At 50.2% G+C, this 24183-nt stretch overlaps 1 long non-coding RNA gene across 2 annotated transcripts; it reads right to left on the bottom strand.

Annotated features, from left to right (window-relative positions):
* Positions 1-16428: 16428 nt before the first annotated feature.
* Positions 16429-23550, bottom strand: LOC143401386 (uncharacterized). 2 transcript variants are annotated; one of them, XR_013091637.1, is made up of 3 exons: positions 23427-23550; positions 18560-22589; positions 16429-18438 (listed from the first exon to the last, which is right to left on the bottom strand). It is a non-coding gene; the product is annotated as an uncharacterized LOC143401386 (long non-coding RNA). The 2 variants fall into 2 exon arrangements; XR_013091636.1 differs by lacking the exon at positions 23427-23550 and having other exon boundaries at positions 18560-23243.
* Between the last annotated feature and the right edge of the window lie 633 nt (positions 23551-24183).

The following is a 24183-nucleotide window of genomic DNA, read 5'->3' as shown; positions in this document are numbered from 1 at the left end:
CTTCCCTGGCTTTGATAAGACCTAAAAGAAGAAGGAGAAGGAGAAAGAGAAGGAAAAACAAAAACAAGTCTTTGGTGTTAGATGGGCCCTGATGGGACTCTGGCTCTAGCCCCCTGTAGCTGTGTATGGCTGTCTGATGGCTTTCCCTGAGGCTCAGTGTCCCCATCTATAAAACACTGACGATGAAACCCACCCCCTGCTTGACGCTGACATTTCATGGTCTTAGGACGCCTGTCGCCCTGCCCTGTGCTTGGTACAGAGAGGGGGTTCAGCGTGTGTCTGTCCCTTCCTCTTTCCAGATGGTGCCTCTCTCTGAGCCCTGGACAGAGGCTCCCTGTGCTCCTGGTGCTTGACCCTGGGGACCTTCCCCAAAGTTTCCTCTGTGGGGTGTGGGGGTCCCAGGTGCCCAGCCGCAGCGTCCCCAGCCACGCACAGCCGCAGTCTGGGGAGCGGGAGGCTGTCAGGAAATTCTGCCAAAACCGGGGGCGGGGGGCAGGGGGGGCGAGTCCCCAGGGAGCCCATGGTGCCGGGAGGGTCCCGACAGCGCTGTCCCCAGCCCTGCCTGGGAAGAGGGCCTGACGTGGCCTCCCTTCCAGGAGGCAGGTGTGTCCTCTTGGGGAGCTGAGCGGTGACTCACGACTGCCATGGCTCGTCCTCCCCAGGACACCCACCCCTCTGATTCTGTGTTGGCACAGCGGCCCTCGGGGTCCTCTCATTGATCAGATTTCCGGGCACCTGGAGGCTGGAAGAGGGCGTCCCACGCTGTGCAAACAGGTAGTACTCACTGCGTGACAGCCCCGCCCCCAGAGGACTGTTCCCAGACCTTGATCTATTTACCAATCAGCCCTGCAGGGTGTTTTCAAAGGTGAGGGTCAGCCAAATGTCCCCTGTTGGAATACCTCTAAAATGTCAGGGACTGGGGACACAGCTCAGCGGTAGAGCACGTCACGTCCCTAGCTGCCAGAGCCCTGGGTTTGATCCCCAGCAGTGCAAAGAAAAAAATGTAACTCCAGCTCTGTCAGTGGGGGAAACTGAGGCACGTGCAGACCTCAGAATGAGACCAGGAGAGGCTGGGTGGGAATTTGTGCATCCTGCCAGCCGGGCATGGGGGCCCACACCTGTGATCCCAGCCAGTCAGGAGGCTAAGGCAGGAGGATCAAGTGTTCAGAGCCAGCCTCAGCAACAGCGAGGCCCTAAGCAGCTCAGTGAGACCCTGTCTCTAAATAAAATACAAAATAGGGCTGGGGGTGTGGCTCAGTGGTCAAGTGCCCCTGAGTTCAATCCCCTGTACCCACACCTCCAGGCTTTGACAGTAACAAGAGACACCGCAGGCTGAATGCCTACACTATGTCCCTGTCACTGTTCCCCATACACCATCTCATTTAATCCTTCAAACCAGAACTGTCCAACATGGTGGCACTAAGCCATAGGTGACTACACAGCACTCAAAATGTGGCTAATGCAACTCAGAAACTTACATTTTATTTCGTTTTTAATTCAAAAACAGATACTTAACTTGGTTGTCAGAAAACTTTTGGTTTTTGGAACAACTTGGGTATGTATGAATGATTTTTTGGAAGTCGAACTGCAGATCAAGTATATGTACACTGAAGGTTTAGTGTCCAACTGAGATGTGCTGAGGGGGCAGCCCACGCTGGTTTCACGAGGTGGACAAGTGCTCTGACACCAAGCTCTCCCTCCCCCCACACCACCAATGTCGCAGACTTGATTTAGAAAAGGGAGTGTGAAGCCTCTTGTTCACTGTGCTTTTTAAAATTTATCTTATTTTTATGTTTTACTTTTTGCAGGGCCGACATCAGACCCAGGACCTCGAGCCTGCTAGGCAAGGACTCTACCACTGAGCCATGCGCCCAACCCCATTATGTTTTTTATATTGATTAATGTTGACATGACAATATTTTTCATGTGTCAGGTTAAATAAAATATATTATTAAAATTTATTTTATGTGTTTCTTTGTACATTTTTTTTTCTAAAAGGTGTGGTGGTACATGCCTTTATTTTTTATTTTTATTTTTTAAGATAGAGAGAGGAGAGAGAGAGAGAGAGATTTTTTTAATATTTATTTTTTAGTTTCTGGCGGACACAACATCTTTGTTTATATGTGGTGCTGAGGATCGAACCCGGGCCGCACGCATGCCAGGTGAGCACGCTACCGCTTGAGCCACATCTCCAGCCCCTTGTACATTTTTTTTTTTTTAAGCCAGACTCTTGCTAAGTTGCTGAGGCTGGCCTTGAACTTGTGATCTTCCTACCTCAGCCTCCCCAGTTGCCAGAATTACAGGCATGTTCCACTGCATGTGGCTCTTTTTACTTTTTATAATGTATTAATTGAAAAAATTAAATCAGCCAGGTATGGTGGCACATGCTTGTAATCTCAGCGGCTCAGGAGGCTGAGGCAGGAGGATCTCAAGTTCCAAGCCAGCCTCGGCAACTTGGCAAGGCTCTAAGCAAGTCAGTGAGACCCTGTCTCAAAATAAAAAATAATAAAAAGGGCTGAGGATGTGGCTCAGCGTGTTAAGCACCCCTGAGTTCAATCCCTGGTTTCAAAAAAAAAAAAAAAAAAGTTAAATCATATATATGCCATATATGCCATACATGAAACCTGTCAAATGTCTGTAACTTAGTAATGATATCGTGCCAATGTTAATTTTTGAGTTTTGGCAAATGTATTGTTGTTATGCAAGAAGTTAACCTTAGAGAAATAGGTGAAGGGTTTAAGAAAACTCTCTGATTATCTTTGCAATTTTTCTGTAAATATAAAATTATTCTCAAATGAAAAGTATAAAATACCCTCCTCCAAACGTATTTGCAATTATGTTATATTCTATTGGAGAAGTATACAACTCCATTATATATATTTTTAATTTATTTATTTTTAGTTGTAGTTGGGCACAATATCTTTTTTTTTTTTTTTTAGAGAGAGAATTTTAATATTCATTTTTTAGTTTTCGGCGGGCACAACATCTTTGTTTGTATGTGGTGCTGAGGATCGAACCCGGGCCGCACGCATGCCAGGCGAGCTCGCTACTGCTTGAGCCACATTCCCAGCCCCGGGCACAGTATCTTTATTTCTTTATTTTTATGTGGTTCTGAAGATCGAACCCAGGGTCTCACACGTGCTAGGCGAGCCCTCTACTGCTGAGCCCCAGCCCCCATTATATTTTTATTACAGAACTTTAAATAGTTCTGTGAGGTTATCATCTTCCTCTTACAGATGAAGAAACTGGTGCCCAAATAGGGTAATGGCTGCATTTCGGACTCATCTATCTATTTTGAAGCCCTTGGATTTTCTGCTGAAGCCCTTTGGTTTCTGACTTAATGACCGGCACCCACAGATCTGAGAATTTTTCTTGTTGTGCCCTTTTCAGAGGGCACTGGAGTGCCAGGTGATGGTGCACACCTGTCATCCCAGCAACTTGGGAGGCTGAGGCAGGAGGATGGCAAATTGGAGGCCAGCCTCAGCAACTTAGTGAGATCTTGTAATCTCAGCTACTCAGGGGGCTGAAACAGGAGGATCTCAAGTTTGAGACCAGTCTGTACACTTTGGGGAGAACCTGTCTTAAAAGATAGAAATGTCTGGGTTTGTAGGTCAGTGGTAGAGCACTCACCTAGCATGCACGAGGCCCTGGGATGGTTCCTAGCAGTGAGGGGTCAGGGCAGAGAGCACTGGTGTATGTCCACTACTTGTTGCAGTGGGCCGGGAATGGTGGGTGGTAGAGAAGAGGCAGGGGATGTAGAATGGAGGCTGGGTGATCTGGAGGGTTCCTTTGATAATGGGATGTCATCCAGGATGGACCCACCTGAGGTCTAAAGCTGTAGGACAAAGGAGAAGGGCTAGCCCAGCACAGTGGCACATACCTGGAATCCCAGTGACTTGGGAGGCTGAGGCAGGAGGTCAGCCTCCGTGACTTACTGAGGCTCTAAGTAACTTGATGAGCCTGTCTAAAAATGAATAAGTAAAAAGGACTGGGGGGTAATTTAGTGGTAAAGCGCCCCTGGGTTCAATCTCCAGTACCCAAAAAATAAAGGAAGGAAGGAAGGAGTGATAGGTTCTGACATTTCTTTGGCTACTTTCATCTCTGCCTGACTTTGGAGAGAGGCTCTCCAGAGCATCTGCTGTTGCCTCATGGGAAGAATTGGCAGGGGCACTGAACATCAGCTTATCAGGACCCAAAGAGACAAGTAATGGCACCATGGGGGTGGAGCAGGCGACCCAGGGTGTCCTGGAGTGGGGAGAAGGCAGAAGTTTCTCTTCTCACTTCAAACATGGGGTATTTCCCTTCCAATATAGAAAACCTGCCTCCTTGCCAGGCTCCGGAGTGCAAGCCTGTCATCCGGGTAACTTGGGAGGCTGAGTCAGGAGGATGGCAAATTGGAGGCCAGTCTCAGCAACTTAGTGAGATCCTAAGCAACTTAGTGAGACCCTGTGTCAAAGTAATAAACTAAAAGTCCTGGGGATGTACCTTAGTGGTAAAGTGCCCCTACATTCAATCCCCAGCACCAAAAAAAAAAAAGAAAGAAAGAAAGAAAGAAAGAAAGAAAACCTGCCTCCGGCCTTGGGTCCCCAGCTCTGAGCGCCCTGGGGCCGGGCAGTCGGTTCCGGCATTCCTTCCTTGCCGCTCATCCGGAGCTGCCCACGGGATGCAGCCCTGGCCTCCCTGAGCGCTAGACCTGCGTGGCTGCCTCCTCCCTCTGCCCTCAGCCTTGGCAGCCTCCGGGGCCCACGGTCCCCGCGCCGTGAGGTCACAGTGGTGCCGCGCTCCAGGGCCGGCCACCCGGCCAGCGCACCGTCTGCGGCCGGCCTCGCGGGCAGCGCTGTCCTGACGTGGCCCTTCCCCTTCGCTGCCCGCAGTGCACTCCGTCTCGCCGCGGCCAGATGTGCCGGCTTTGGTGCTGGCGGCCTCTAATGAGGTCCAGATGTGCAGCCGGGCCGAGGCGACGGCGGCGGCTACCAAAGAAGAGGGAGGCCCTGGGCGGGGGCGGCGGGCTGCAGCTGGCCCGCGGGCCGGGACGTCTCTGCCTAAATAAGGGCCGGCCTCGCCTGGAGCCGGCCTCCTCCTGGAGGTGCAGGAGCGCTCAGCTGTTCCCGGAACCTTCCCTAACAACTGGGCGGAGGGGGGGGGTCTTTTTTATTTTTTCTTTTTTTAAAAAATCATTACAGAAGTCATCCATGGTGACGAAAGGCCACCCAGAAGAACCAGATAAGAGCTGGGGGTTAGCTCCGCGGCGGCACAGGCTTGTCTCGCAGGCACGGTCCTGGGTCCCAGCCACCACCACAGTAAATGAAGCCATGTCCCAGCCACGGTGGGCATGAGGAGAAAAAGTATCAGTCATCTGGCATCTCCCCACCCCAACCCCCTTTAAAGTTCTGGGGTGCCTTCTGTGCTTTTTCCAAATACAAATTCATATGGACAGTTTTAATCAGGAATGGGACCCAGGGGCGCTCAGCCACGGAGCCCCGCCTCCAGCCCTTTTTATTTTATGTTTTGAGACAGGGTCTGGGTAAGTTGCTTAGGGCCTCGCCAGATTCCTGAGGCTGGCTTGGAACTTGCGAGCCTTCGGCCTCAGCCTCCAGAGCCACAGGGATGACATGGGATTGTGACATGTGCCACAGCGCCTGGCTCATAAATTAGTCCGAGTCATGCTTCCAAGACTCTCATAAACTGAGTTTGGGGCTCAGTCCTTAGGCCCTGGGTGGCTTCACCAGGATTCCCAAACTGGCTACACAGGACACCGGGACCCTTTTGTTATTAATTGGGATCCTTTGCCAATGTGCAGGATGCATCGACATTCGCCGACTTCAATGGGATTCTTTCCTGGAGGGTTTCTTGGAGTCTTTAATTTACTAATGTGTGTTCTGAATCATCACGAGGAGACTGGCATTGCTGAGACATATTTCACTTTGAAATCCCTCGAGGGATGCTCTTGAGGCTTGGGTCTGTGGAGTGTCATGTAGGAAATGCATTATTCATCATGGCTGCGCAGAAGCCAACTGCATTTATAACCCGCCGATTACTTCAGTATTCCTCAATGGCTGAGCATTAGGGTTGTTTTGAACTTATCACTATGGCAAATAACTCTGGGATGAGCACTCTTCTACTTCCATTTTGGTCGAACACAAACATCCCAAGAAATGGGACTGTTGCTTATGTTAAAGACTATTTTTAAGCTGGGCTTGGTGGTGCTGGACTGTAATCCCAGCAGCTTGGGAGTCTGAGGCTGAGGCCAGCCTTCAGCAATTTATGGAGGCCCTGACATTGAGCATGACCCTGTCTCAAAACAAAAAAATAAAAACATTAAAAAAGGGCTGGGAATGTGGCTCAATGGTTAAGTATTCTTGGGTTCAATCTCTGGTTAAAAAAAAAAGAAAAAGAAAAAACTAATTTTAGCCAGGAGCCCAGTGATATGTGCTTATAACCCCAGCAACTCAGGAGGCTGAAGCAGGAGGATTGAATGTTAGAGACCAACCTCTGCAATCTAGCAAGATTCTATCTCAAAGTAAAAATCAAAAAAGTCAGTGGCAGGGCTGGGGATGTGGCTCAAGCGGTAGCGCGCTTGCCTGGCATGCGTACGGCCCGGGTTCGATCCTCAGCACCACATACAAACAAGGATGTTGTGTCCGCCAAATACTAAAAAATAAATATTAAAATTCTCTTTCCCTCTCTCTCCTCTCTCTCACTCTTTCTTTTAAAAAAAGAAAAAAAAAAAGTCAGTGGTAAAGCACCTCTGGGTTTGATCCCCAGTATCAAAAACAAAATTTAAAAATATGTTTTGAAACTCTTATGTATGGAGTGCCCGCAGCTCTCGACCCTATTCCTTTTGTGATGTGGAGGCCACCCCCCACCACCAAAGAGCATCAGAGATGGGGATGGAGTCTTTAACATCCTTTGAGCTCTTGCACCCCTTTGGGTGTCCTGTGTGGGGGAGGGGGGAGGCGGCAGGTGGTGTTGGGAATGGAACCCAGAGCCTTGTGTGGGCCGGCAAGCGCGCTGCCACTGAGCCACCTCTTTGCCCCTTTTTGTGTTTTATTTTGAGATGGTCTCACCAAGTTGCCCAGCTAGCCGGAGCTTGCAAACCTCCTGCCTCAGGCCCCTGAGGAGCTGGGATCACAAGTGTCCACCAAGCCTGCCTGAAAAATAACTTTTCTTGGGTTACTATTTTTAAAAAAATTAATTCTCATTTATTTATTTATCTATTTTAGGAACTAACATTTTTGAACAACAATTATTTTCCGAAGAACCATTACAGCCCCAGAGGGTGAAAACACGTTCAGATCCCTTCTACGGGGTCCCCCAGAGGCCAGGACAGCCCCCAGCCAGTCTGGTGCCTCATGGGCGCACAGTGCTGGTGGCTCCCGGCCCGCGGGAACCCCGTGGGCACGTCCAGCACAGTTCAGACCCCGGCAAGACCTCCCCTTCGTGCTTTCTCCACGTTATTCCTTTGATCCTCACAACATCCTGGGGCAGTCGACTGGATGAATCCATTCCACAGAGAAGGAAACTGAGGCCGGGGAAAAAATTGCCCCAGCCACACAACTGAGTGGCCGGGAGGTGCAAGGACAGCGCCCAGAGTCTCTGAGTGGAGCCCCGTGGGCCACCGCTCTCCTTCCTCCCCTGCAGCACCAGGCACCCAGAGCCCGGGCACCTGGAGGCCACTCCTGCTCTTCTGTGTATTCGCTTTGGTGAGGGAGGGGAAAGTGAGGGAAGAAAGGTCAAGAGGGCTCTCATCCTACAAGAGCAATGTGGCCAGAGGCACCATCACCAGGGGACCAGGGGACTCATCTTTGTCCCCAGCACCGGGCTCATGGCGGTGGTCTCCAGAACAGGACTCTGCAGCCCTGGGACCATCTCTCCCAGACTCAGGCCTCCCCCAGTCACTCTCTGACTTCCCCTCCCGTATCCCTCTGCACGTCCTAAACCACTTGCCCCTTTCTGTCCTCTCTTCCCCAACAGTCACTGAACAGCCCCTCATCAGGTCTGCAGCTGAGGGGTCCAGGCAAGGACACTTTGATCTCAAGGGCACCTTCTAGCTGTGGATCACGTCTGTGACTCCAGCGGCTTGGGAGGCTGAGGAAGGAGGATCGTGTGTTCAAAGCCAGCCTCAGCAACTCAGCAAGACCCTCTCTATATAAAGTATAAAAAGGGTGCCAAAAAAAAAAAAAAGAAAGAAAGAAAGAAAGAAAAAGGGCAGCTTCTAGCAGGGTCCTTTGTTTTTTGCTCTGTGTGGGTGGGTGTGTCACTGGGGACGGAATCAGGGCCTCAAAGGCGCTAGGCAAGTGCTCTATCAGGGAGCTGCATCCCCGGCCTCTTGGTCTTATTTGGGAGGGAGTCTTCTTTTGAGAATCGGAGCACAGGTGGGATGCCAGAAGAACCCCCAAATGCATGTTCAGTAAAAGTGTGCCTTCAGGGTCAGGAGCTCATGCCTGGCCTGAGAGCCAGGTCAGGGGACCCTGCTCAGAACACACTCTGTGCCCTTCCTTCCCTCTGTCGGGAGACCTTCCCACGGAGCCCAAGGCCTGGCTGAACTCATGGGTCTGCTATCCCTTAGTCTCCATTTCAGAACCCCCAGATCTCGGGAAGCCACAGGCTAGATAAAGTGAATCTTGTCATCATGCATTGAGATGCAGAACTTGACCTGAGGTGAACTCATTTGGCAAGAAAATAGACCTCAACTGAGGTGAACCTATTTACAGCCTCTATTTACACCACTTAGCGAGTGAATATTCATAGACTTTGCTCAGAAATATTTATGTGTTTACCCATCGCCGTCCCAGATCCTCCCCGGGGCATTTTATGATGTACAGTGTATTCACCGTGGCACCGACTACACCAGGAGAAACTCTGAATTCTGAAACCTAACTGGCCCCAAGGGTTTCAGGTAGAGGATTGTGGCTCGGTATTTATAAAATCGCCCCTAAAAAAAGTTCGCAGGGACATGAGTGAAGGAACCAGACACGTGGCATATTACAGTGTGATCCTATTATCACAAAGTTCAAGGACAGGCAACACTAAAGGGTGGTGGTAGAAGTCAGAATAGCAATTACCGGGGGAGGGGCCAGGGGCCTGGGGGGGAGGGGAGGGGAGGGGAGGGGCCAGGGACCTGGGGGAGGGGGAGGGAAACGTACAGATGCTGGAAATCCCGGCCTCTGATGGGGTGGGGTGCAGGTTAAGTGAGTATCCACAAATGTAAAAATGCACCCAGTTATTCTGAAAAAATCCGTGCACTTTGCTCCAAGTCTGTTATACCTCAAAATAAAAGTAAAAATAACATTTATGGGAATATGTTAAGTCAAGTTAAGCAATAAGAAGCTGTTCCCGTTGGCACTGGAAGCCACCACCCTGTGAGATCTTCAAACTTCCCAACAAAGCTTAAATTAAAATCATCTTAATATAAGTCTGACTTTTCTTTAATCCCTAGAAATGAGTTTAACACAAAGTCAAATGTAGTGAACATAAAAAAAAAAAAAAAAAGAAAAGAAAAGGAAAAAACCCTCTGATTTCCCCTCCAAAAGAAGCCACCCCAGAGCGGGTCGTTGGTTTGAAATCTCTGAAGGGAGCACTTGGGGCCAGTCCCCTTCACGAGAGGCTGTCCACTCGCACGTGGCGGGAAGGTGTCTGCCGCCCTGTCCCTTCCTGCGGGGTGGATCAGAACCAGCTGGGTGTGGCACCCCATCCAGGCCAGCACCCGCCGGTGGTGCTGTGTGCCAGAACCTGTACCCAGCAGCAGGGTCCTTAGGGCCTCCTTGATGAGACAGGTCAGGTAACAACCTGTGGCTGAGGGAAGCAGGGCGCCTCTCTCCTTGACCTTGCTCAACCTCTGATTGCGCATAACCTTGTCCTTTGACACTCAGTCCCTCAGCGTCCCACCTCCGCCTTCCCTCCCCTCCCCTCCCTATCCCAGGCCCTCTGGGCCCCGCTTCTCTCCAGCTCCTCTCCTGACCCTGATCAGCCCATGTGCCAACCTTCCCCTGTCTCCAGCCAGAGGGCACTGGCCTGGTGGCCTTGGGCTGTCCCCAGCTGCCTAGGAGCCTTTGAGGAACGGTCAGGGTATAAACAACCACCAACCTACTTGGGCTCCTTCCTGGTCTTTCTAGAGCAGGACTGTCCACCAGACCTGCCTTGTCCAGCATGCCAGCCTCCAGCTACGGGGGTCTCTGTGCCATCTGATTCGTAGCTTAGTGCAACTGAGAGCTGGATTTTTCATTAAGATGTTTTAAATTAAAATGAAAAACTAGGAACCTGGTGTGGTGGTGCACCCTGTGATCCCCGGATGGGGGGAGGCGAGGTAGAAGATCCAAAGTTCAAGGGCAGCCCCAGCAATTTAGCAAGACCCTATCTCAAAATAAAAGATTAAAAGGGCTGGCGGGGTGGCTCAGTGGTAAAGCTCCCTGGGTTGAAGTCCTAGTATGGAAGGAAGGAGGGTAGGTAGGAAATTTATTTATTTTTTATTTTTTTTTGGTTTGTTTTAATTAGTTACACATGACAGTAATTTTTTTTTGGTAGGAAATTTAAACACCCTAGTGGCTATTGGCTGCCACACCAGGCTCTGGAGGGAGCGGACAGCGGGACCTAACTCCTTTAACCCAGCCTGGCAGTATCTCTGGAAAGCGCCCTGGCTGTTCACTAAAGATACCAGCCCTAGTCTCAGGAGTTCCCAGATCCCTCTTCCTGCAGAATAATAACTAGAAGCATTCGCTGAGTCTCTGCAATGTGTCATCCATGTTGTGAATGTGACCCAGATGTGTTGGGCCACCTGGAGACTCATCCTAGCTCTTGAGAGAAGCTCAGATTCCAACACAGTTTGGAAAGTAAGATAGTAGGCACAGGCCTATAATCCCTGCCACTTGGGAGGCTGAGGCAGGAGGATCACAAGTTTGAGGCCAGCCTTGACAACTTAGTGATGCCCTGTCTCAAAATAAACAAATAAACAAAAGGGCTGGGGGTGTGACTCAGTGGTAAAAACAAAAAACAAAAAAACAACCCTGGGTTCAATCATCAGTACCTTGAAAGAAAGGGGGAAGGAGGAGAGAGAGAGGGAGAGAAAGAGACCTTTTCTAAGACACTGTTGCTTCCCAAGCCCCCTCTTGAGCACAGCTGCGCCTCTTCTTTCTTCCCACCACCCCGTGCCCTCACATGTGGACTTCACGTGGGCCTCTCTTCCTCCACCTCCTCCTTCCTTCTTTTTTCTTCTCCTCTCTTTTTGTTCTCTCTCTCTCTCTCTCTCCTCCCCCACCCCTCTCTTTCTGGTACAGGACTGAACCCCAGGGGCACTTGACCAGCAAGCTACATCCCTACCCCACCTACTTGTTTATTTATTTTTAGTATAGGGTCTTATTAAATTCCCCAGGCTGGCCTTGAACTTGCAATCCTCCTGCTTCAGCCTCCCCAGTCCTTGGAACTGCAGGCCCGTGTAGCAGGCCAGGCCCCCTTCATTCTTATTTAGATAAAGAGTGGCAGAGGCACGTGACACCTGCCGGCAATCCCAGCAGCTGTGGAAGCAGAGGCAGGCTGATCCCAGGCTCTAGGCCGGCCTGGGCCACTTAGTGAGACCCTGTGTCAAAATAAACATCAACAACGAAAGGGCCAGGGACACAGTTCAGTGGTAGAGCACTTGTCCAGCACACATGAAGCTACCCACCCCCACAAAAAACTTGGCCCCTCTGGGTTTGCCCTGACTTCCCTCACCTGTAACAGCTTCTGACAGACCGGCCACCACTCCTTCTTCTAGCAGTGGAGAGGGAAACGTGACCCGTACTTAGAGTGAAGTCTCCCCGTTATACAAAGCCACTGCTGTGCCATTTTACAGATGAACAAACTGAGGCCGGGAATAGTTAGGGCCCGCGGCTGGGAATGGAGAAACCACCGATTTCATGGACCCAGGGCACTTCTCATCAGGACAGGATGAGCGCCCTGCTCAAGGATGTCAGTTGCCCATGGATTAATGTGCCGGCTTACCCCACCCCAAGAAATGGTTTGTTTTAACCAAGAGACAAAGGCTTGACCCCAAGGAGTGACTCAGTGAGGATCTTAATCCCAAATTTCTCAACCTGGAACCAAGGCTCAGCCAGCCAGGCTCAGCCTCCTGTCACCTCCTGGTCCTGACGGTGGAGCCTGTTCTCCAGCTCAGGGAGACTCAGCTCCGTGGCCAGGCTTCCCCACTGCTAAACAAGCTGTGCACCCCATTCTTTAAAATCAGGGTAAAATATGCATCATATAAAATGTGTCATTTTCTCCGTTTTCGGGTGTATGGTTCAGTGGTTTTCCCATTGTCACACAATCGTCTCCTAAGCTTTTTCAGTTCCCAGACTGAAACTCCACACCCATCAAACAGAAAGTTCTTCTCCCTGCTTCCGACGACCACCCTTCTATGCTGTTTCCAAGGGCTTGACGATTTTAAACACTCATACAAATGGAACCATGCCAGGTTTGTTCTTTAGTGCTAGGTGTGGTGTGGTGGCACACTTCTGTCATCCCAGTGACTTGGGAGGCTGAGGCAAGAGGATCAAAAGTCTGAGGCCAGCCTGTCACATAGCAAGACACTGTCTCAAAATAAGAAGTAAAAAGGACTGGGGGTGTGGCTCAGAGTAGAGCAATTGCCTAGCATGTGCAAGGCCTGGGTTCTGGGTTCAATCCCCAGCATGTCTTCCCCCTGCCAAAAATAAAATATCCAACCCTGCTGACGGCTAAGGCCAGAGGATCCCAAGTTTGAGACCAACTGTGGCAATTTGCTGGGGGTGGGAGTATGTGACAGGGGATTGAACCCAGGGCCACTCTACCACTGAGCCACATCCCCAGCCTTTTTTATATTTTATTTAGAAACAGGGTCTCACTGAGTTGATTAGGGCCTTGCTAAGTTGCTCAGGCTGACTTTGAACTAGTGATCCTCCTGCCTCAGCCTCCCACCTGGGATGGCAGGTGTGCACCACTACGACAGGCCAGCCACGTGCTATTTAGCAATACCCTTTCTCAGAATATAAAAGGCTAGAATATGGCTCAGTTATCATATGAAAGACCTGTTTTCAATCTCTAGCACCTCAAAAAAAGAAAAGTATACAGTTTGATGAGCTTTCGCTGTATGAACTTGTGAAATAGTCACCAGAATCAAGAACATGTCTCTCATCCCAGTTTCCTTGTTCCTCTTTGTAATCCCTTCCTCCTGCTCCTCCCTGAGCAGCCACAGAGGGACTTTCACCGTAGACTGGTTTGCATTTTGAAAAATTTTATATAAATGAAGTCATACAGCCAGGACTTTTGTTGTTTTTCCATCTGGCTTCTTTGACTCAACATGATTATTTTGAGGTTCAGCGGTGACGTTCATCACCATGGACCAATAGTTGTTCAAGGGTATTGATAGCTTCTTGTTTTTCTTTTTCTTGTTTTTGTTTTGTTTTGCTACTAGAGATTGAACCCAAGAGTACTTTATCACAGAGCTGTAGCCCTGGACCTTTTTATTTTTTATTTTAGGACAGGGTCTCACTTAAGTTGCTGAAGTTGGCCTCAAACTTTCAATCTTTCTGTCTTAGCCTCCTAAATCTCTGGGACTACAGGTGTGCACCCCTGCACCCAGTTTATACTTGGAATTTTAAAAAGGAGTCTGATGGCTGCGCACAGATTACACCTGTAATTCCAATGGCTCTGGAGGCTGAGGGCAGGAAGATCGCAAGTTCAATGTCAGCCTCAGCAACTTGGTGAGGACCTCAGCAACTCAGTGAGAACCTGCCTCTAAATAAAAGACCAAACAAACAAACAAACAAACAAATAAATAAATAAATCCAAGGCCAGTCTGGGCAAATTAGCAAGACAGACCCTGTCTCATAAAAAATTTATAAAGGGAATGAAACTATAAATGTCTATTACAAAATCAGAACCTGGATGTGAGTGTGGCTGATGTATTTTTTCACACCATCTCCTGTTCCTCCTCCTCCCCTCACCTGTGGAGCTACTTTGTGTGCAGGGTGGCGTGCCCACTCCTCAGGTTAGGTGGCCATACAAGGGTATGCTACAAGGACATTGTCTGAAAGCTGATGACTTGTAATATCCCCCTAAACAGATGTGACTAAAATAAAATGTAGTCCATATTTTCTATTAAGGGTCTTAATGGACCCTATAAGAATCTTAATCCAAGAAAATAGACTAAGGATATTTATTCACTCTAAGGTAAATAAATTATATTCAAAGTTTTTTTTTTTTTTTTTTAAGGGCTAAGGATATAATTACCCATGAGTTAAATCCCCAGTACCAAAACAAACACCAAAAAAAAAAAAAAAAAAGTACATGGATTGCCTATTTAATAAAATTAAGATGGACACAGTGGCCCACACCTATAATCCCAGCAATTTGGGAGGCTGAGGCAGGAGAATGGGAGATCAAAGCCAGCCTCAGCAACTTAGCAAGACTCTGTCCCCCCCAAAAAAAAATTAAAAAAATAAAAATAAAAATAAAAAAGGGTAGGAGACAGGCACGGTGGCACATGCCTGTTATCCCAGTGGCTTAGGAGACTGAGACAAGAGGATCAAAAGTTCAAAGCCAGCCTCAATGAGGATGAGGGGTTTAGCAACTCAGTGAGACCCTGTCTCTAAATAAAATACAAAAAAGGGCTGGGGACGTGGCTCAGTGGTTGAGTGCCCCTGAGATCAATCCTGGGTACAAAAAAAAGAGAGAGAGAGAGAGAGAGAGAGGGAGGGAGAGAGAGAGAGAGAGGAAGAGAGAGAGAGAGGGAGAGAGAGAGAGAAAAGAAAAAGAAATCACTCATGGTGGCCCATGCCTATAATCTCAGAGACTCAGGAGGCTGAGACAGAAGGATCAAAAGTTTGAGGCCAACCTCAGCAATTTAGTGAGGCCCTAAACAACTTAGTGAAAGCCTTTCTCAATCTCAAAATAAAAAATAAAAAGGACTGGGGATGAGGCTCAGTGTTGAAGCCCCGGGTTTCGATTCCCAATACAAAAATAAAGAGAGAAGAAATTAAACTAAAACACTATTTTGAAAGAGAATAGAGGCTCCTGCTTGGTCCAGCCTGTGGCGCTAGTCAGTGCCCCTCAGTTTTGGCTGTTCAGCCTCCCTCCTGGAACCTGCTGCCCAGGGAGTCTGGCATTCTTTGCTCCTCCCAGGCAGCCTCTAGACCTGTTTCCCAAACATCCACGGCAGACCCAGCAACCTGGACTGTGATTCAGCAGCCTGGGGTGATTCCCAGACTGAGTTCTCAGCAGCTCCCAGGAGAGGCTGGAGCTGCGGCCCGGGACCACCCCTGGTGTAGGGAAGGCCTGCAGCTCTGTTCCTCATGGTGAGAGGCCTTGAGAAGCTGCCCTGGCCCACAGAGTCAGGACCACTGCCTGCCCCTGGTTTCCTCCCTCCTTAGCACTGTTGAGGCCAGAACACAGACTGGCTCCCCAGCCGCCTTCACTGAACAGACTCTGCCAAGCAGATGGGACAATGCCACCCAGAGGCCCAAGGGCTGGTGGAGGATACTCTGGGATACAGTGTCCCCACTGCACAAGTTCAGCTGGCCCAGGCCTCATAGCCAAGGAGCACCTTTCCTGTTTCCCATGGGCTATGGGTGACTGCCGGCCACTCTTCTCCTCTCTCCCTGAAAACTCAGAAGCCAAACCAAACCTCCTTCAAATGAAACCAGACGGCGCTTGGCACAGACTCCCTGCTTGTTGTGAGAAGCTCGCGTCTTGACTCCAGGTGCGGGTGGACCACCTGCTCCCGCCGACAGCTGCTGCCCCCGGGCGGGCAGAGGGCTCCTCTCTGCCCAGGTGGGAACTGACCTGCTAAGTCGGAAGTCAACTGCTGAGCACCCAACGCCCCACCGCGCCCCTCGCCCCGGGCACAGGGTGGTGTACCAGGCCACACACACGAGTTTCCCTGATGAGGCATTTTCTGTGTGACAAACCCCACTCCCGGCCACAGCGGGAGAGAGAAAGGAGGATAGTGGGGGTTCTCCAGGAAAACAGCAGGGTGGTCCCTCAGGGTGCACCACCCCTGGCTGGGGCAGGCAGGGGCCCGCGGTGACCACTGGGGGTGTTCCAGGAAAGGCACCCCCCCACACATGTTGTCCCCACCCACCAGTGACCATGCCAGAAATTGCAACCGTGCACATTCATTCTTTTGAGATGAGAAACTGCATCTCTTAGAATGCCTCCACCCACAGGAGAGGTCGAACATTAAGCTGTTATCAGTCATCTACAGCTTAATGGGAATTAGCTGATCAGACCTGGAATGTTAAACCTGGAATGGCTCTACTCAGGCCCACTTTTTTTTTTTTTTTTACAAGTCAAAACATTGGAGCCCAGAGTAAGAGATGACTAGTTCAAGGTCAAGTTCAAGGTAGTGACCCACTCAAGGGCAAGAAGAGCCATGAGAGATGAATTGTAAACAAGTGACTAGGATGAAGAAGAGTGGGGCATCTTGAAACTTTCACTTTATTGACTCAGAACTGTACCAAAGCCCAGCCCAGGGGCACACACCTGTATAATCCCAGCAGCTCAGGAGGCCGAGGCAGGAGGATCCTGAGTTCAAAGCCAGCTTCAACAATTTAGCAAGGCCCTAAGCAATTCAGTGAGACCCTGTCTCTAAATAAAATACAAAAAAGGGCTGGGGATGTGGCTGAGTGGTTAAGTGTCCCTGGGTTCAATACCGAGTTCCAAAAAAAAAAAAAAAAAAAAACTGTACAAATTTTTCTGCCAAGAGAAGGCAAGAGACAGAAAGCAGGAACAGTGCCCAACTGGCCCCATCCCTGAGCATAAAATGTCTTTAAAGTCTCCTGTTTTATCTTAAAGTTCATTCAAATGCAACATTTTACTCCATAATATACACTGATTTTCACATCAAAATAACAGAGATTCATTTAGTGAGATACCATTTTCCCTTTATCAGATGGACTGATAACAAAGTTTGTGTTCCTGGGGAGGTATGTGAATGATTGTGACAGAAGTAATGTCTCACTGTAGGCTCTTTCCTGACCTTTTGTGAATTTTGTGCGATCTGAAAATATTACCCAATCAAAATTAATGAAATTTAAGTTTAAAATATGGGTTGGGAGAAGGCGGTGGGGAGAAACAGTTATTCTCAGCCTGTGGCCAGGCAGTGCAAACAGGAACATCTGCATGTTGGACAGTTGTGATATTTGTCCAAGATGTTAAATATGCACACCTCTTACTCAACAATGTGTAGCCTAGGAATCTAGCCCACGGCCAAGGGCAATGGTGTCCAGCATATTTACTGCTACCTTCTTTGTGCTGACCCTAAGGGCTGGCCTGAGCATCTTACCATCTTTGAAGACTCTGACAAATCTTTTTTTCTTTTGGTGGGTGGTGGTGGGGGGGACTACCAGGGATTGAACTCAGGGGTACTAAACCACAGAGCCACATCCCCAGCCTGTTTTATATTTTATTTTGAGACAGTTTCCATAAGTTGTTTAGGGCCTCACAAAGTTGCTGAGGCTGGCCTCACACTTGTGATCCTCTGATTCGGCCTCCTGAGTCGCTGGGATGACAGGTGTGCACCACTAAGCCCAGCTTGGATAATTCTTAACAAAACCAGAGGTCCGATGGTGTAGCACTTGTCTGTAATTCCAGCAACTCTAGAGGTTGAGGCAGAAAGATCCCCAGCAACCTACCTAGTAGTGCAAAAACAAAATGAAACCAGAAGCCAAATCTCCCATTTCCAGTTTGAAGACTCACTCAGCACAGAATAGTAAAATAGTAGCAACTACTGATGCTAACAGAGTGCTTGATTTGCTCCTGGCCTGACACATAGACCAAACAAACCCCTTCAGTTCTCCCAACAGCTTCCTGAATTAGCTCCGATGATCACTGACCACTGTGATAGATGAGGACATTAGCGCTCATCTTGCCCAAGGTCACACTTGCTAACCTGGTTACCCAGGCCCACGCTGGAACCACAGCACAGCCCTGCCTCTCCCACCGCAGATGGCACGTGCATGCCCCGGATGCTATTTGCTAAGTCCCTGTGCAGGTCATTTTGCTGTGTTTTTCTGAGATCTTCTCTACGCCCAGTCCTGGTTGAATACAGGAGGTGACAGGAATGAGTGCGTATCATTAGGAGGACTGAAGAAGAAAACCGAAGACACTGTCCCTGACCTTCAATCTACAGCATGTAGCATCACTTCCCCGTTTTCAAAGTCCTCTCATTATCTCATCTAATCTTGTTGACAATCCTGACAAATAATTTTCACGATCTCTGCTCCAGGATGAGGAAACCAAAGCTCTCCAAGTCACGAGGGGCTGCCCCCAAGATCATCTAGCCAGCCCCGGGAGGAGCTGAAACTTGACCTCGGGTCTCATGACACCCCTGGGCCCAAGGGAAATGACACACTGGCTTGACAGCCCAACTCAGTGGCTTCCAACCTGCTCCGACAAGAGGAGTCCTGCTTCCTTCTGGAAACTGTCGCAATCCTGCAAATGAGCAGAGCAGTTATTTTAGGATTTGGTCAACTGGGAAAATTCAGAGTGATGAAAAACAAGGGCTTTAGCACGGCTGAAAAGGAGCAGCCCTCCTCCTCCAGACATTACTTACACAGGCGGCAGACGGTATTTGGTGTGCAAATAGACACAGCGACTTCTTGCAATAACTTAGCAGCCCATGCGCAGGTAACAACTGGCTGAGACCATCCTGCCAGAGTGGTTCAGAGACGGGGACATCTCCAAAGTCAGTCCAGGACATGGGAGAAAAGAGCACTTAAATTCACAGTAGCACATGCCTCTAATCCCAGCAGTCTGAGAGGCTAAGCCAGGAGAATCACAAGTTCAAAGCCAGCCTCAGCCATTTAGCAAGCCTCTAGAAACTTAGCAAGACCCTGTCTCAAAAGAAAACATAAAAAAGGGCTGGGGATGTGGCTCAGTGATGGAGTGTCCTTAGGTTTAATATCTGGTATCAAAAAAAAAAAAAATATTTTGAACTTGCAATCCTTCTGCCTCAGCTTCCCAAGTAGGTAGAGTTACAGGCGTGCTTCTCTGTACCAGGTTAAAAAAAAAAAAAAAGACTTTTAGCGGGGTGCAGTGGTGCACACCTACAATCCAACGGCTTGAGAGACTCAGGCAGGAAGATAGATGGTCGCCAGCCTCAGCAATTTAGTGAGACCCTCTGCAACATGGCAAGACCCTGTCTCAAAACACAAAAGGGACTGAGGGTGTAGCGGTGGTAAAGCACCCTGGGTTTAATCCCTAGTACTGCTAAATAAATAAAAAGGACTTTTCTGTCCCAACCAAACACTCCCTTCTCTATCCTGAACACTAACTATCAGAGCACTTCTCCATTTATTTATCTTTGTGGGTCTTTCTTGCTATTAAACTCTAACACGTTGTAAGGGACCAGGGTTCGTCCCTATCTCCTCCTGACCCCAGCAACCAACACACAGACTGGCCCGCCATTGACACTCATTAAATGCTGGCCAACTGCTCAAAGGGACCCCGCCTGCAAAGTCTTATGCTTTTATTAGGGAGAAAATCATCGATGTAAAAATAAACCATATGATCCCCGTCGTCTAGAAACAAAGCCTGACTTCTAGAAAGCTGTAGGGAACGGGGTCTGTCGAAATCACACTCGTTTCCGTCCCAGGGCTGAGGGTCTCTGCCGGCAATGGGACATGCCCGTGTGAAAAAGAGCTGCGGAACCAGGCCCTGCGTGGCCCAGGGCAGCTGAGGGATGGTCAGAGTTGCAGGGAGAGGGCAGAACATGAGATGAGTCACAATGTGCATGTCATCCTTGCTCAAGGTGAAATGGGATTGTTGGGTAACAATAGGAACCATGTCACCAGGAGCCCGGCATGTGCTTCTGGTGGGTGGGGCCATGCTGTGGGGTTCAGAGGATGAAGAGAGGGGGGAAGGGCTTGGGTTGCTGGCCAGGACTGGTGTGCTGAGACAGTGGGAGAGTCCAGAGCCCAGAGCCCTTGGGCTGCTCCTGGTTGAGGGCCCCGTGTTCAGGATGGAGGGTGGTGAGTGCTTGCCTAACGCGCACGAAGACCTGCCTTCCATCCCCAGAACTGTCAAAATGGAACCTTAGTGTTCAGAGTTGGCTTCTAGCTGCCCTGAATTGACCTCCACCTGAATGAGCAATTACAGGTCTGGGTTTCTGGTAACTTTTTTATTATTAGACAAATAATATGCTTCCCCTAAAAGAGAAGAGAAAATGCAGGAAGGAGCTGGGGGGCGCACACCTATAATCTAGCTACTGGAGAGGCTGAGGCAGGAGGATCAGGAGTTTGAGGCCAGCCTCAGCAATGTAGTGAAACCCTGTCTCAAAATAAATGCAGCTCAGTGGTAGAACACCCCTGGGTTCAATCCCCAGTACTCACCGCCCCCCCACGAAATAAAAGAAGAGGAAGAAATTAATATAATCAGAGGAAAAAATAATCTATAATCCCATTTCCCCAAAAAAGCAAGTCAGTAGGTGGATGTCACCTGCCCACCCATCCGTCCAACCTTCTATTTGCTCATGCACCCTCCCACCTTCCGATCCAACTGCCATCCACTCGTCCAGCTCTCTGTCTGCATCAGAGTGCTCTGTTTCCGATGACAGAATCCACCCTGACAGAAAAGAAATCTATGGCTGACCAGGTGTCATGGAGCTTCCCAACAATCCCAGCCTTTTGGGAGGCTGAGGCAGGAGGATCACAAGGCCAGCCTAGCAAGACCCTGTTTCAAATTAAAATAAAAAAGGGCTGAGATGGAGCCCAGTGGTAGAGACCTGGTACAATCCCCAGTACCAGGGGGGAAAAATGCAGCCACCTCTCAGCTAAAACTCTGGAACTTACCTCATCCCTCTCCCCAACAAACATGGTGGAAATTAAACTCCAGAATTTCCCCCCTGTGGCTCCTGTGGCTTTAAAGATGCTGCCTTGGGCTCCTCTTTCCACGAAGCCTGCATCACCACCGTGGCTCTTTTCCAAATCAGTCTCACATGGATGCATCTGACTGGTGGAACCTAGGTCACCCGCCTACACCGTCGCTGCTGCAGTGTGTGGGAGAGGACATTTCTGTCCTTTACTTTGGGGAAGTGGGATTTATGATGTGGGGAAAACCCATAAACAGGAAAGGTGCTGGTGATCATAAGGCATGGCAAATGTCCCCTGTACTACAGATTTTTTTTCCTTCTTACAAATATGGAATGATACGACTTAAACCATTCTGTGACTGTGGTGCCCAGCTCAGTGCCTGGCACACAGTAGGAACTCCACACTCCAGCAAGAAAGGGGAGAGAGTGCAGATTTACAGGCCATTCGGAGGTTTGCTCTTTTAGTTGGTGTGGATTATGGAGGAAGGGGACTCCCTCTCCTTGCAGGGAAGCACAGAGCCATGGCCTGCAGCATGTGGACCATGCAAAACGTTCAGTGCCACCCGCGCAGGGGCGCATGCCTGTAATCCCAGCAGTTTGGGAGGCTGAGGCAGGAGGATCACAAATTTGAGGACAGTCTCAGCAATTTAGCAAGGCCCTAAGCAAGTGAGACACTGTCTCAAAGAATAAAGTGGCTGAGGATGGTGAAGCACCTCTGGGTTCAATCCCTGGAAACACACACACAGAGACACACACACAAAAGAAAACCTCTGTGTCCCAAGTAGTCGCTCTGCAGCCCACCAGTTGAGGTTTTACTCTCATCTCTGAAGGCTGGTCTGCGCAGTTACTGGGAAGGCACAATTAGAGGCTTCCCAGGGTGGCCATGTTGATGAAGGTCACTGTCACCTCAATTCAAGTGCACATGTTAAAATCTGTTGTTCTTTAAGGTCAGGATGAGCCAGCACAACTTATAATCCGGGCTCTGCCTTTTGGAAGTTTATATTGTACATTAATTGGTAAGAAGCAAGATACACACAGTTAAATGTCAAGGCAGATCTCTTGGTTCCAGATGAAGTGGGAAAATGTGTTTCCAAGGATTAGGGAAGGGTCAGATTCATAGCAGGCTAAGGAACAGAAGCTGCTAAAAAGGGAGGAGGAATGGGGTGGCACAGGCCTGTAATCCCAAGCAACTCCAGAGGCTGAGGCAGGAGGATGGCAAATTCAAGGCCAGCCTCAGCAATATAGCTAACTCTGCCTTTTGTTTTTGTTTTTGGTACTGGAGTTTGAACTCAGGGATACTTTACCACTGAGCTCCATCCCCAGTCTTTTTTTTTTTTTTTTTTTTTTTTGAGACAAGATCTTACTAAATTGCTGAGGCTGGCCTCAAATTTGCGGTCCTCCTGCCTCGGCCTCCTGTGTGCTGGGATTGCAGGCCTGTGTCACCTCTGTCAGACTGAAATTCTGTCTTAAAAAAATAAAAAGAGCTGGGGAGGTAGCAATATAGCTCAGATTTAGAGCGCCCCTGGGTTCAATCCCCACTACCAAAAGAATTTAATTCATTCATTCATTAAAAAGTGGGGTCGTTGAGGGGTGAAGTGGATAAGGCATGATTTGTGACCAGGGCAAAGCTGCATTCTGCCCCGAGCCCCCAGCCAGCTTCCCAACCAGGTGAGATCTTGTAGCATCACCTTGCTAATTATTGCTGAATTCCATTTGGGTGACGATCTGACCCACATCTGCTACCTCGAGTCTAAAAGGCACTTGCCATTGTGTCCTAGACGGAGGATGGGTGGACGGGGTCCGGAAAGCACCAGGTTAGGGCAGGCTGTGGGGCGGCAGAGGCTGAGACCCGTCACAAAGACAATCCGCAGCCCTCCCCCTCCCCCTCCCCCAGGGAGGAGCAGCTGATGGGTTTCTGGAGGGTTCCAATCCAATTAGTGCCCCCTCCCTCCTGGATGGGGGACGGAGCCACCACGCCCTTCCCCGAGGTGGAGGCTGATGGGGAGGGGTTGCCGGAGGTCTGCGCATCCTGACCGGCTCCTCCCGGCAGCAGGCGGGCTCGCTGCTACCCAGCGGCTGCTATGACGGCGCCCGTTTCTAGGCGACTGTTCTGGGGAATGGTCTGTTTTGGCAACCGCAGGGCCCCTGGGTAAGGGGGGCCGCGGGCCGCGGAGCCATTTGCATAGCAACCTCGTCCCTCCGCGAGCTGCGCGCTCCTCTGCGCCCAGGGGCCCCGCGCCCCAGCCCCTCGGCCTCGCCTCGCCCCGCCCGGGCCCGCCCTGGTCGCCGCCGTGTCCCCCGGGAGCGCAGGCTGCACCCGAGCTGGGGTATTTCCGGAGAGGCTGGTGCCCGGGGGAAGCGGGGAGGGTGCTGGGGACCCACACGGGGTGGGGGAGGGGACTGAAATCCCAGCCTTCCCAAACCAGAGCCGCCGCCACCGGGCGGCGGAGCCCCCAGACGCATTCGGGACGGGGGTCCGGCTCGCGGACTGTTTATTTAGACAAACTCACAGCGAAGCCGGGGGCGGGGGGACCCAGAAAATGCCCCTGGACCATTCCACCGCAAACCTGCGTGCGCCTTTGGAAATGGGCAGGCAGGAAGGATTTCTTACCTAGAAATAGCAGGCGGTGATGGGCTTGGGCAGTACTCCGAAATACTGAACAGGGGACTTGGGGACAGAATATTCTCTGGATTTGTGGGAAGAAATCGAAAGAGGAAACACAGAACCCCGGCGTCCCCGCTCCTGCGCACGCCCACCCCACCCCAGCACCCGCGGGAGCCCACGATGCCAACCCCGATACCAGGGCTCAGACAGGCGGACGACATCCACCGCCCCAGGACACAGGCTCGGAGCTGGAACCCGAGAGGGGGCTGGGCAGGGGCAGGTCACCCCAGCTGAGCGATCACATTTCCCTGGCAGCTGTCCAAGGGGCAGCTCCCAGCTGCACCTGTTTGTGGGGCGATTTGCTTTTATCAGTATTGACACAGGGGCAGGGCCGCGGAATAGCATAGTAATAAATAAATGAGAGCTGGGGGGGGGGAGGGCAGAGCCACCGAGGCGAGGCGAAAGTGCTGAGGTGGATTTTTGCTTGTATGTCAGCATGTTCAGTCCGGCTCCCCACCCCTGGAACCTCGGAGCAAAAGAGCAGGCTTGGCATCCAGGGAGACACGGGTCTTAAAGAGATAGTGAGTCCAGAGCGCCTTGAGATCCATTGTGCCAGGCGTCCCTACCCAACAGACCCCCAAGGTTGCCTGCGACCCTCACCTGCCACTTAAGGTTTGTCAGGAACCTCCGCGGGAAGGGAGTTTCTTCCTCATTCTGCCAAGTTTAGCATCCAGGAGGCAACTGTGATTAAAGTGTGGGTTTT

Source organism: Callospermophilus lateralis, chromosome 6, assembly GCF_048772815.1.
Source record: "Callospermophilus lateralis isolate mCalLat2 chromosome 6, mCalLat2.hap1, whole genome shotgun sequence".
Classification (NCBI taxonomy): domain Eukaryota; kingdom Metazoa; phylum Chordata; class Mammalia; order Rodentia; family Sciuridae; genus Callospermophilus; species Callospermophilus lateralis.
The sequence above is the reverse complement of the archived record's forward strand: the minus strand, read 5'-3'. Positions and strand labels throughout refer to the sequence as shown.